Source organism: Lissotriton vulgaris, chromosome 12 (genome assembly GCF_964263255.1).
Source record: "Lissotriton vulgaris chromosome 12, aLisVul1.2, whole genome shotgun sequence".
NCBI classification, from domain to species: domain Eukaryota; kingdom Metazoa; phylum Chordata; class Amphibia; order Caudata; family Salamandridae; genus Lissotriton; species Lissotriton vulgaris.
The window spans coordinates 362,623,528-362,635,691 of record NC_141700.1 but is presented as its reverse complement, the minus strand read 5'-3'; the positions used below and the strand labels follow the sequence as shown (position 1 = coordinate 362,635,691).

At 51.8% G+C, this 12,164-nt stretch overlaps 1 protein-coding gene across 3 annotated transcripts in view; it reads left to right on the top strand.

The window, feature by feature from the left end:
* SLC7A9 (solute carrier family 7 member 9) overlaps positions 1 to 12,164 on the top strand; it is a 1,176,401-nt gene that overhangs the window by 1,020,312 nt on the left and 143,925 nt on the right. The window lies entirely within an intron of this gene.

Below are 12,164 nucleotides of genomic sequence, written 5' to 3'. Positions count from 1 at the left end.
TTCTGTACACAACATGGCCAACAAGACACATGACACGAGGGATAGCCCAGGCAGTGCCAAGGGTAGCAAATGGCAAAACACTATTGGTCGATGTTACAGAATCTGTCTGCCTGCATGCTCTATTCTTCATGCCATCAAGATGGGTTAAGTTGGGACGGAAAAGTCCTGTGCACGGCAATACATGTGCACCCCTGCCCTGACTGCTCCAATGGTACTGATGTCTGGATCCCTAATGCGGATTTGTGTTGTCATGTGCAAACACAGATCATGCGTGTGTGCCGTGACAAAGGCCTGTCTCATGGATTGCTGTATTGTTGGACTGGAAGGACCGCCCAAAGTGCTACTCTCATAGAAGTGAAAGAATACTGCCTTTACCAGGAGTCGGGTGCACGAGCACGGTGGTGGCAGCATACCGTGAAGGGATCAGTAAGAGTGAACAGGCTCTTTTTATCCTGTGTCATTGGAGTGAGGCCTACAGACTCATTCATTTAAAGGTCAGTTGCTGTGTGCTTAACTCATCCTTGGCCTACATACGTTTTGTGTGTAGTGCTGCACAGGGCATTTGTGGAGTGCATGTGCAGTGTGTATGTGTGCTGTAAGTGACACACTACAATAATAATGCAGTACTGTGCAGTTTATGCATGTTATACACATGTGCTGGATGTATGTGTGCTTGTGAGTGGTAAAGATAAAATAAAGGCTGTAGTGCTGTGCATTGTTTGTATGATGTGTACATGTGCTGGGTGAATGTGTGCCTGTGAATAGAACAATACAGGGATGATGCAGTACTATGCAGTGCATGTTACATCTATGTGCGGCATATGCATGTACCTGTGAGTGGCTTAGTACATGAAGGATACAGTGCTGTACAGTGCATATATATAGAATGCATGTCCTGGTTATGTGTGCGCCTGGGAATGGTCCAAAACATGGCAGAATATGGGTTACATTTTGTAAGACTCAGGACTGCATGGTGAAACATGAAGAAAGGAGGTAGAGGAATCCACCCTGGCATATTTGTGTATTGATGCATGCCCATAAGCTGGATTGGACCCACTGGACAAGGGCGAGCCAGGCCACCCAGTTCACCTCAAAGGGTGCTCTTTGATTCAGAGCGAGGTAATGTGAAAGGTGCCTCAGCACAATTTAGAAAGGAGATGGGGATGATGCCATGGGCTAACTTTTTGATACACATCAATGTGGCTAACATCCAGGTGTGAACTCTAGCAACTCCTTTTTCCTGTGCTGTGGGGCTATCAGATTTGCTGGTGCAGACTGCTTTTCAGAGAAAGAAAGTGTAGAGGAATGGGCACCTCAAAAGGAAGCAGACACACAACATAAACTTCAAAGACTCACTCTAAAACACATTTGATGCTTGGAAATGGAGAGACACCAAAAATTGTCAACTTTAAAGCAGCCAGTAGGGCTCTGAATAGAGGGTAGCTCTGCAAGACTTCTGCCTGTGACCCAGCTGGGTAAGGAGACATCACCCAGGGAATCAAAGACTACCTGCCTTGGAGCAGCAGCACCCGCCTGCTTGCCAAGACCAGTGTGCTATGTGAGGAAGAGTAGAGCATAGGAAGGAGCCAGGTCCAGTGGGGAATCCTGTCTAGTGGACTCTGAGAAAGATGTAAGGAAACAGCTGCTGCACGATAAGGTTGTTGCCTGTGTGCAGGAAAAAGTCAGAGGCCCATGTATGCTTGGAGGGGAAGCGTTAATGTGAGCCGTGGACATCAATGTGCTGAAGGGGTCATCTTCAGCATGCAGTAAAGTGCTGGCTACCCTATATGCCAGGAGTGGTTTCCACAAAGTGAAATGTGATCATCACACTCCTGATCTGGCTGGAGCCTGTGTACATTGAGGGACTGGAGACCCCACATACAGGAGGGGCCACTGTGGACAGATTGCTATGCAGAGGGGTCTGTAGCCCTTGTGTGATATAAAGCCGGTGACCGCGTATGCAACAAGGGGTCGCAATGAAGGAGTCTGCTGTGCTGATCAGGTCAGAACATTGTGCAGTAGGGACACAGCGACTCGTATACCAGAGGGGGTCACCGGTAACAGCAAGGAGTGTGACTTTGTCAGGATCATCGGCGGAGGAATAAGGTCTACTTGGGGACCCTTGCGCACCTACACCAGGTCAGAGGATCAGCATTGAGACCTTGGCACTACTTCTTGCAAACAAAAGGGCTTACCCTGGATGTTGCCTATAGTAAATGGGGAATAACCACTATCGCTAGAGCAAGATGGGAGTGGGTCACAGGAACTGCCTACGAAACACTAGAGACCCGACATCAGGAGTTATTGTCTAGTTGTTTGTGAATGTTATTTCCCTTTGTATTGTAAGCGGTAACATTCATTACTTTTACCATAAAAGTGAGTATTTGGCTAGACAGTTTTTGCTGCTACGGCATGTATTTTGAGTTGTAAGCTGTTGTTCACCATCCTGTATCGACCTCCCCTCAAGGAAGCCTTGGACTGCTTGGACCACTCCTTTGTGAATGTTATTTCCCTTTGTATCGTAAGCAGTAATATTCATTACTTTTACCATAAAAGTGAGTATTTGGCTAGACAGTTTTTGCTGCTACGGCATGTATTTTGAGTTGTAAGCTGTTGTTCACCATCCTGTATCCACCTCCTCTCAAGGAAGCCTTGGACTGCTTGGACCACTCTTTTGCTGAGAGTCATTTGCTGATATGGTACTTGGCTAAGTTGCCCGGGATCCATGGTAGGTCGGATCCCGGAACATCAGGAGTAAAAGGCCTCAACCCCGACAGTTGGACACAGTAGCTCCTGCGTATTCCATGGCCTGCTAAACAGGGTTCTGACAGGCTGCAACAAAGGTGATGTGCTGTAAACACATTTCTGTTGCAGAAAAACAAGAGAATGAGAGTGGGTGCTTGCAATGTTCAACACTACGTCCATCATCCCCCTTGGTTTTGCTTTGTTCGTCCTAAGTTGGCAGGGTATGCCCAGATGTGGGTCCCTTGCTCACTTTGCCAGTGGGTTCAAACTAGCCTGGCTGATGACGGCTGATTAGCCAGAAACCAGTCCCAGGATGCTTGTTTCTGGTCCACGGAAGACATGGCTTGGCAGTTCGGGCTGGACTGTTCCCATGAGGCACAGGGTCAGACTGATTTGCATATTGCCATGGCTGAACTGGGGTGGCGGAGTGAGCTAAAGAATGATGATGGATTAAACCCAGATCAGTTGACTGGGGGTATGTGCTTGCAATGTTCAACACTCTGTCCATCATCCCCTTTGGTTTTGCTTTGTTCGCCCTAAGTTGGCAGGGTATGCCCCGATGTGGGTCCCTTGCTCACTTTGCTACTGGATTCAAGCTAGCCTGGCTGATGACGGCTGATTAGCCAGAAACCAGTCCCAGGTTGCTTGTTTCCGGTCCAGGGAAGACATGGCTTTGCAGTTCGAGCTGGACTGTTCCCATGAGGCACAGGGTCAGGCTGATTTGCATATGGCCATGTCTGAACTGGGGTGGCGGAGTGAGCTAAAGAATGATGATGGATTAAACCCAGATCAGTTGACTGGGGTGAGTGTTCGCAATGTTCAACACTCCGTCAATCATCCCCTTTGGTTTTGTTAAGTTGCCCGGAATCCATAGTAGGTGGGGCCCCGGAACATCATGAGTAAAAGGCCACAACCCCCACAGTTGAGCACAGTAGCTCCTGCTTATTCCATGGCCTGCTAAACAGGGTTCTGACAGGCTACAACAAGGGTGATGTGCTGTAAACACATTTCTGTTGCAGGAAAACAAGAGAATGGGTCTTTTTTGCTTACTGGGTTGTGCTGTTTGTGAACATCAGGAATAGACACACACCTACCTGAAACATCAGGAAGATGCACATTAGGATCTTGGATAAATCCCAGACCTCATCTGTGCATGGCACTGTCATTTTCCCATGACAATGTTTGTGAATTTAAAATAAACTAGTAAATGATACAGCCTCTACAAAGTCAGTTGTAGTTGAGACCTGGTGTCAATCTTTTAGAAAGGAATCCTCTTGAAGGCCTTTTGAAGAACCGAAGGCAAAGCTGAAAGGATTTTCTGATTGATTAGTGATCCATTGAACTAAAAACCTCGAACTGTATTTATTGAAAAAAGAATTGCAGTTGCATCTCCAACTACAGCCGGTCTTAAGGCTCTATGTATGTTGTAGAATCTGCCAATCTTACAATACTAGAACTCCAGGGTCTGTATTACTCAAAGTGCCCCTGGGTGCAACAGCCATTTGCACCTGCTTTTTGAGCCCCCGGGCACTTTGATATTTCAGAAGGGGCCATAGATTCTTGTGCGGTCCTCTCTGTAATACAGATAACGCTGGCGCAATTATAGCACCAGCGATATAACCAGAGGGTGTTCCCTCATTTGCATGGAGGCCTGGTCCCATGCAAATGAGGGAATTCCTCTGCGCCTAGGCAGTATTATATACATGGTCATAGAGGAAAAGAAGCTGCCAGTGTGCCCCCTGATGGCAGCCCTCTGGAAGGGGAAAGGGGATCCTATGGACTCCGCCGGACATCCCCTTGCAACCAGGTGCAGTCACTTACTGCACCCTCCTGCAAGAGGATCTTTCTCCCCTCTTTTAAGTGCAGGCGGGTTGCTGCATGCACAGTGAAACACCAAGCGGCTGCTTCAAAGCTGCTACAACTTTAATTTCAATGTGCTGCCCCAGGGCAACATGACTTCGCAGCTGCCCTGAGGGCAGCATATTCAATGTAATAGGCCACACTTTCCCTGTTTGCGCCCAAGGCATCTGTTTTAAGGTGTACCTTGGATCAAACGTGGAAAATGCGCACTATCCATAATACGGGGCGAGACGTGTATTAGCCTGCATATATTTGCTTTATGCCAGAAACCCTCTGTAAAAAAAGAAAGTAATTTAAAAGTTGGAGTTCAAAACAGCTCTCTGAACTGGAACCTTTTTTTTTTTTTTTAATTTTTGAAAACCTTTATTCTAGGTCAGAACACACAGCTATTTAGCCTAACATCCCGGAGGCAAGGCAGCAAAAATGGAGGAGGTAATTAGTGCTCAACAGTAGAAACATAATCATCAAAGGTTAATTTTTATGATGGAGAAACAACAACTGGCGCCCGTGGGCGCGAAAGTGGCAGTAATTAAAACGTGACGCTGGGTGTCGGGGATGGGTAGGGAATAAGGCAGGAATACTATCAAGAAAGGAAGAATACAGGATGGGACGGAGGGAGGTGGGGGAGGGCATCAGGAGAAAGAATCACTTCGAAGCTCAGTTGGCGTCACAGGTCAGGGAAATTCAGCATCTTGTTGGTCAATTGGTTCCGGTGGTTGGCACACACCCCCCCTATATTCATTCCATGCTCCCCAGATTTTCGTCCAATTCCGTGGCCTCCCCCTGGCTACATAGACTGTCTTTTCCCGAACCATACACCAGTCCATGTTGGCCTTCCACTGCACCAGTAGAGGGGCCGCAGGCGCACCCCACCGCTGGGCTATGTCCCTCTTCGCCACCATGTTCCCAAGGGTGACCCACCTAGTCTGCGCAACATTATGGTCGGACGGTTCCCAGACATTTAGGAGGCATCGACGGGCCTCCGCATGGGAAGCCACGCCGGTAACCTCCGCCATCACGCGGTGGATCCTCCTCCAATAGGAGGCGATCACCGGGCAATCCCAGAGGATATGTAGGAAGGTGGCAGGAGCCCCACAACCCCTGCGGCAAAGACCGTCAGAGGAGAAACCCATGCGCATCAATCGGGGCCCAGTCACGTACACCCGGTGGAGGATCTTAAACTGCACAAGGCGAAGGCGGGAAGAGATGGCAACCTCCTTAGGAGAGGAAACCGCACTCCGCCAATCCTCGTCGTCCAGCTCCAGGCCATCCGCCACCCACTGATCTCTCAGGCCAAAGAGGAGGTCTGTGCGCACATTTATCAGCTTCTTGTACGAAAGGGAAATCGCACTGTCTGGCACATGCCCATCCAGGATCCTATCCTCCAGCGGGGAACTTTCAGGAATGACGCCATCCGGCGGGGAGGCCGAGATCAGCGCATGTCTCAACTGTGCGTAGCGGAAGAACTCCGTCGCGCCCAGCTGGTACTCAGCCTGTAACTGGGGGAAGGTCTTAATCAAACCCCTAGAAATCATGTCCTCAACCCTGCTGATGCCAATGAGGTCCCACTTGTCAAAACCTTTGGTGTGCCACAGCCTACCCAGGATGTCGGAGTCAAAAAGGGGAGTGAACCTCGTGAGCCTGCCCTGCCATCCCTGCGCCTTGGTAACCGCTTTCCAAATGCGAACCGCCGTGCGAGTAGGGCCCGTCAGTTTGCGGTCAAAGGACTTGGAGTATAGGGCACGGTAATAATTCCCGCCGCCCATCAGCCATCTATCCATGGCGTATCCAGGGTTCTCCACTGGGCCGTAAAACCCATGGTTCAGGGCAGCGAGCTGCGACGACCAATAATACCGGCGCACGTCGGGGAGGGCTATGCCCCCATCATACCAAGGGAGCGTGAGTTTGTGGAGGGCTACACGAGGGCGCCCCTCCCAAAGGAGATTACGAAGAAGGCCTTCGATGTCGCGGAAGTAGCGGGCCGGGACAGGGTCCTGCGTATTCTGTAGTGCATAGAGGAACCTGGGAAGAGCCATCATCTTAAAAAGGGCAGCGCGGCCTAGGAGGGAGAGTGGCAGGTGGCGCCAGCTTTCGACGTCACGCCGCAGCCGTTGAAGAGGAGGGAGCAGATTGTTATCATACCGGAGTTGGGCATTACCGGATATGTATATACCCAGATATTTAAAGCCACGCGAAGCAATCTGGATATCGCAGCCCCCCGGGAGGCGCGGGGTATCCCCTTTGAGGACATAGAGGGACGACTTGGCCCAGTTAATAACCAGGCCGGAGTATCGCCCAAAAAGTTTGATGACATCGCAGGCCACAAGAAGGGATCTACCCGGTGAAGACATGTACAGCAGTATGTCATCAGCGTAGAGAGAGACCCTGTCCTCAAAGCCGGGGGCCCATTCAATACCTCTCAAGTCGGGATGGGAACGCAGCTGCGCCGCTAGGGGTTCGAGAGCCAGGGCAAACAACAGGGGGGACAAGGGGCAACCCTGTCTAGTGCCACGGCGCAAAGGGAAGGGCGCCGACAGGCGACCATTGACCGTCACATTGGCCATCGGGTCCGCGTAGAGGAGTTTTACCCAACTAATGAAGATCGGACCGAATCCGAGTTTAGCCAGAACCGCCCATAAGTAAGGCCATTCTAGCGAATCAAAGGCCATGGTGGCATCCAGGGACGCCAACACCGCTGGGTCTTTGAGAGTGTGGGCCCGGGCCATAACCCCATGGAGGCGGCGCAAGTTCAGGGCAGTGTTACGGTGGGGGATGAATCCAGATTGATCGGGGTGCACGAGGTCACTAATAACTCCAATCAACCGATTAGCCAGGAGTTTGGCAAGGACCTTGGGTTCCACATTAAGGAGGGAAATGGGACGGTAAGAGCGACAAACGTCCCGTGGTTTACCTTCCTTGTGGATGACCACGATGGTAGCTAGTCGTTGGTCCAGGGGAAGGGAGCCTCTCTCAAAGGATTCAAGGAACATCTTGCGGAGATGCGGGGAAACCGCGTCTGATCGGATTTTATACAGTTCCACTGGTATACCGTTGGGCCCAGAGGCCTTGCCTGAATTAAGGGAGCGGATCGCAAGGTCGATCTCGTCCGCGGTAATGTCCCTATCCAGGTCCTCCCTTTCTTCCTCGGTGAGACTGGGCAGGTCGATATCAGCGAGGAAGGTCGTAGTATCCGCCTCCGAGAACTCCGAGGCAGACTCATAGACTCCACGGAAGTAGTCCGCGAAAGAGTCAACAATGGCGCTGGGATCCGTAAGGATCGCACCGTCGCCTCCAAGGAGCTCCGGCACCACTCGGCTGGCCATCTCCCTCCTGTCGAGCCAAGCCAACAGTTTCCCGGCCTTATCGCCCACATCGTAGATGCGGCCTTGCTGTTCTTTGGCGAGAACAAGAGCGGCATTAGTGGCCAAGTCGTGGTACTCCGCTTGTTTCAGCGAGAGATTGTGGAGGGCCAGGGGGTCCGGATCGGAGCGCAGCTGGGCCTCGAGGTGTAGCACCTCCTGCTCAATGGCCAGCATAGCCGAGTCCCTATCACGGCGGGTGGCCGCGATGAGTGCCTGGGCCTCACCACGGAGCACCGTCTTAAATGCTTCCCACAGTGTAACGGCCGACTCCACCGAGCCCACATTTTCGGTGAAATATAGGTCAATAGATTTGGCCAAAAGGGTGCGGGTCTTAAAATCACGAAAGTACCAAGGATTGACCGCTGCCGGGCGTTCCGACTGAACCACGCCAAAGTCGAAGGAGACCCATAACGGGGAATGGTCGGAAATGCCTCGGGCAAGGAAGCGGGCCTCCGACACAGCTAGTGCATCCGAAGCCAGCGTAAGGACATAGTCAATCCGCGAGAGACTCCCGTGCGCACCCGACAGGAAAGAGAATTGACGAAGCGTGGGGTGCAAAAGCCGCCACGTGTCCATCAGCCCAGTAGATTCAAGGAAGGACGGCAACCACATCTGTGGTCCACGTAGGTCGCGAGGCGGTTGGCGATCGAGGAGACCAGAGCAAACAGCATTAAAGTCACCCCCCACAATCAAACGACCAGCCGGCATAGACAAAATGGCACCACCAAGGTCCTGAAAAGTACTAGACTGAAGCCCTGGGGGGACGTACACAGAAAACAACGTGAGGGAACGCCCTTCCCATCTCCCGGATACGGCGGCGTACCTCCCCCTATCATCTATCAAGGTGGTCCCTATCTCTAAGGGAAGGGATGCGCGCACAAGAATCCCCGCCCCCCTGGAGCCGGAAGAGAACCCCGAATGAGCCACCATTTTATAACCTTTGCGATTTAGGGCTTTACAGGCATTGCCCACCAAGTGCGTCTCCTGAAGAAGTACAATATCCGGCATATGTCGTTTAATCAGTTGAATAACCACCCCTCTTTTAATACGATCACCCAACCCGTTAACATTCCAACTAAGAATTTTCAACACCCTACCCCTCATCCCTCCACCACCCGCCCCACCCATCACCCAAAGACACTTGCATCAGAAAAAGTCCAGAATCACCATTGTCCGTGTGCCACAAGAAAAAGTAAAAGAGAAACACAAAACAAACCAAAACTGTACCCAACCAACCCCCCACCCTGCACCCCTGCGTTAGACTAAAAAGCCCTCCCAACCTGCAGTGTGCCTGTCGCCCCATTAACTACTCTACCGAAGACCCAGAGGAGGAAGGAATCCCCGTGAAATCGTCCCGCCACCCACCATAAAAGTAAAGGAGAGAGTAATCACACCAAAACAGCAGTCCGGCGGTCATTCGAGGCAGGGGTAGCCCCGGCTCCCAGTTCATTCTTGCCGCTCCGCTCCGCCTGAGGCTCCTCCAACATCTTCCTCACGCTCTTCCCGTTCTGGTGTTACAGTGTCCAGCCACTCGCTCACATTGTCCGGGTAATCAAAGAAGTAGGCACGGCCCTTGAATTCCACTCGGAGCTTCGCAGGGAATTGCATAGAGTATTTGAGACCCATGTCCCTGAGGCGTCTCTTGACTCCCGCGTAGCTCAGCCTTTGTCGTTGCACCAGCCTGGTGAAGTCCGGGTAAAAATGCACCTCCGCGTTCTGATATTGTAGTGGCCCGTGCGATCTGGATGCTTGGAGGATCGCATCTCGATCCCTGAAGTTGAGAAGGCGCGCCACAATGGGTCGCGGCGTCGCCCCTGTTTTAGGTGGACCACCGGGCACACGATGGGCACGTTCCACCGAAAAGAAGTTGCTCAGCCCTGAGGGCGCCAGATGCGTCTTGACCAGTTCTTCCACAAAGAGGTCCACTGCGCCATCCTCGGACCCTTCCGGAACCCCCACTATGCGGACGTTCTGCCGCCTGGCTCGCCCCTCAAAGTCCTCCAGCCTTTTCGAGAACTGATCGGCAGTCGATCTCAGGTTCCGGACCTCCGTTTGTAGTTCAGAGACATCCGAGGTCAGGCTAGTGGTCTTAAGGTCTAGCGCTCTCACACGGTCGTTCGTCTTGCCCAAGTCGGTCCTGATTAGAGCAATATCAATGGCCATGGAATCCACCTTGTGGGACAAAATCTCGTGCTGGTGTTGGGCGTCGGCACGGAGGCTGGGGATGGCACCCATAATGTCCACCAGGGTAGGATCCGAGCCGTCCGGCGGGGCAGTCACTGGAGTTTCCTTGGAGACAGCACCCGACGTAGGTGGTGATTTAAGATTAACATACCGCTCCATACGGTTGTTCTGCGTCTGCGGTTTGCCCCGACTACCTTTATTCGATGCCCTCTCCGGATCGCCTCTGCCCGCCATGTTGGGTCCTCAAGAACAAAGGATCGGTGGTCGCAGGTCAGGGTCCACAGCTAGGAGTCAATCAGATCAGAAAAGACAATCAGGTCGACCAGGGCAAGGCTAGAGCACCGCGTCTTCACCAAGGAGATGGCAGGCAGGGCCCTTGCAGCACGATCGAGCGAAGTGGCGAAGTGACGAAGTCCGGATGGACAATGGCACCGTTACGGAGCGGAGTTCAGCTCGACGTAACTTCGCTCAGGAGCCACCGATTTGGGACCCGATTGCAGCCCCGCCTCAGCAGGCCGTCAGCTTTACAGTGCCACCAACGTGGACCAGGATTCTAGGCAGGATAATTGCGGTGGATCGGACGGTCCACGGAGCTCCGAGCTTACGCGGCCATCTTGGTCGCCCGCGAAGCTCCTCCTGAACTGGAACCTTTGGGAGGATTAAGAAACTATTGCAATTGACTCAAGAAGGGTTAAAAAACACATGATGAAAACCATGATCTGCCCAATTTAAGGTTTATGTGTACTCCGTAAGACTTTATTGTAGACAAGTGGAGAGTGCTAAACCAAAGTAATTATCTTGAAATAAGAGTACTGGTGTAGGAGTCTCACTTAGTATATGATGCACACTTATTTAAGTGATACAGTTGCAGTTTTAGAGAAGAAGGACCCTTCCCGGAGGACACTGAAGAAACCCTTTAGAAGACAGAAGGTTGGAGCGCCACCCCATACGTGGATGCCCCAGGAACCAGGTTACCTGCACCAGTGAAATGGGTGCATAGGGGTGAAGTAACGTTGGAACCTGCTCTAGACAGGAATGGGCGACTTTGAAGAAGATACCTCAGGAGCAGACTGCAAAGGAGTCTAGTGGACCCCAAGAGCATATGTTGGAAGTGAAGAGCATGAAAGCAGAGGGGACAGAGTCTATGTTACTCTGAGGTGACCAGGAGGCACAGATACACAATGCCCACCAACATCAGGAAGTTCTAAAGAGTCAGGGGTGACCTTGAAAATGCAGCTGCGAGGACCAGCCGACGCACAAGCTGTCCCAAGTTGGATGTCTGTGACTAAGAGGTCAGTGTCAGGCAGGAGCACCAACAAGCCCTGGTAGCCGTTACTGGCGTGGAAAATGTAAAGGAGCAACGTTGGGACCAGCAAGGTCCAAAGGACAAAGCAACAGCAGGGGAGTCAGAGCAGGTGCCTGAGCAAGTAGCGGAGCCCACTGAAGCAAGGGACCCTCAGCAGGCCCCACAGGCCGAAGGCACAGGAGTTACAAGAGGACCTTGAGCAACTCACCAACAATGGAGGCCCACAGTGCAGAGGATGCTGATCTTGGAGGGAAGATGTGCTGGAGACTGGAGCTTTGGTAGCCCGAAGATCTCTAAAGTGCCAAGCCAACAAGCCTTGGCAACAGTAAGTCGACGCTGTGCACAGGGGTTTGGTCCCAGCGGTTCAGATGAGGGATACTGGCCTCAAAATTGTAGAGAGGACAGGTCAGGCATCTAGGAAGATGCAGAACCACCTCCTGTGCTGCTGAGCCTCTGGAAGTCCAGAGGACAACAGGAGGAGCAGACCAGTCAGCTTCGTAGTGGTGCCAGCAGATGTAGGGGATTGACTCCTTCACACCAAGGTAAATTTCTTTGGGCGTCCTTATAGCCCACAGGTCTGTTGAAGAACCTGGATGAAGCACAGATGGCCAAGTTACTTTCCTTCGGTAAAGATATATCTATAAGAGACATATATTCATTATAGATTCCTTACCTTAGAATTACCCCAGGCGTCAGACTAGATCTGG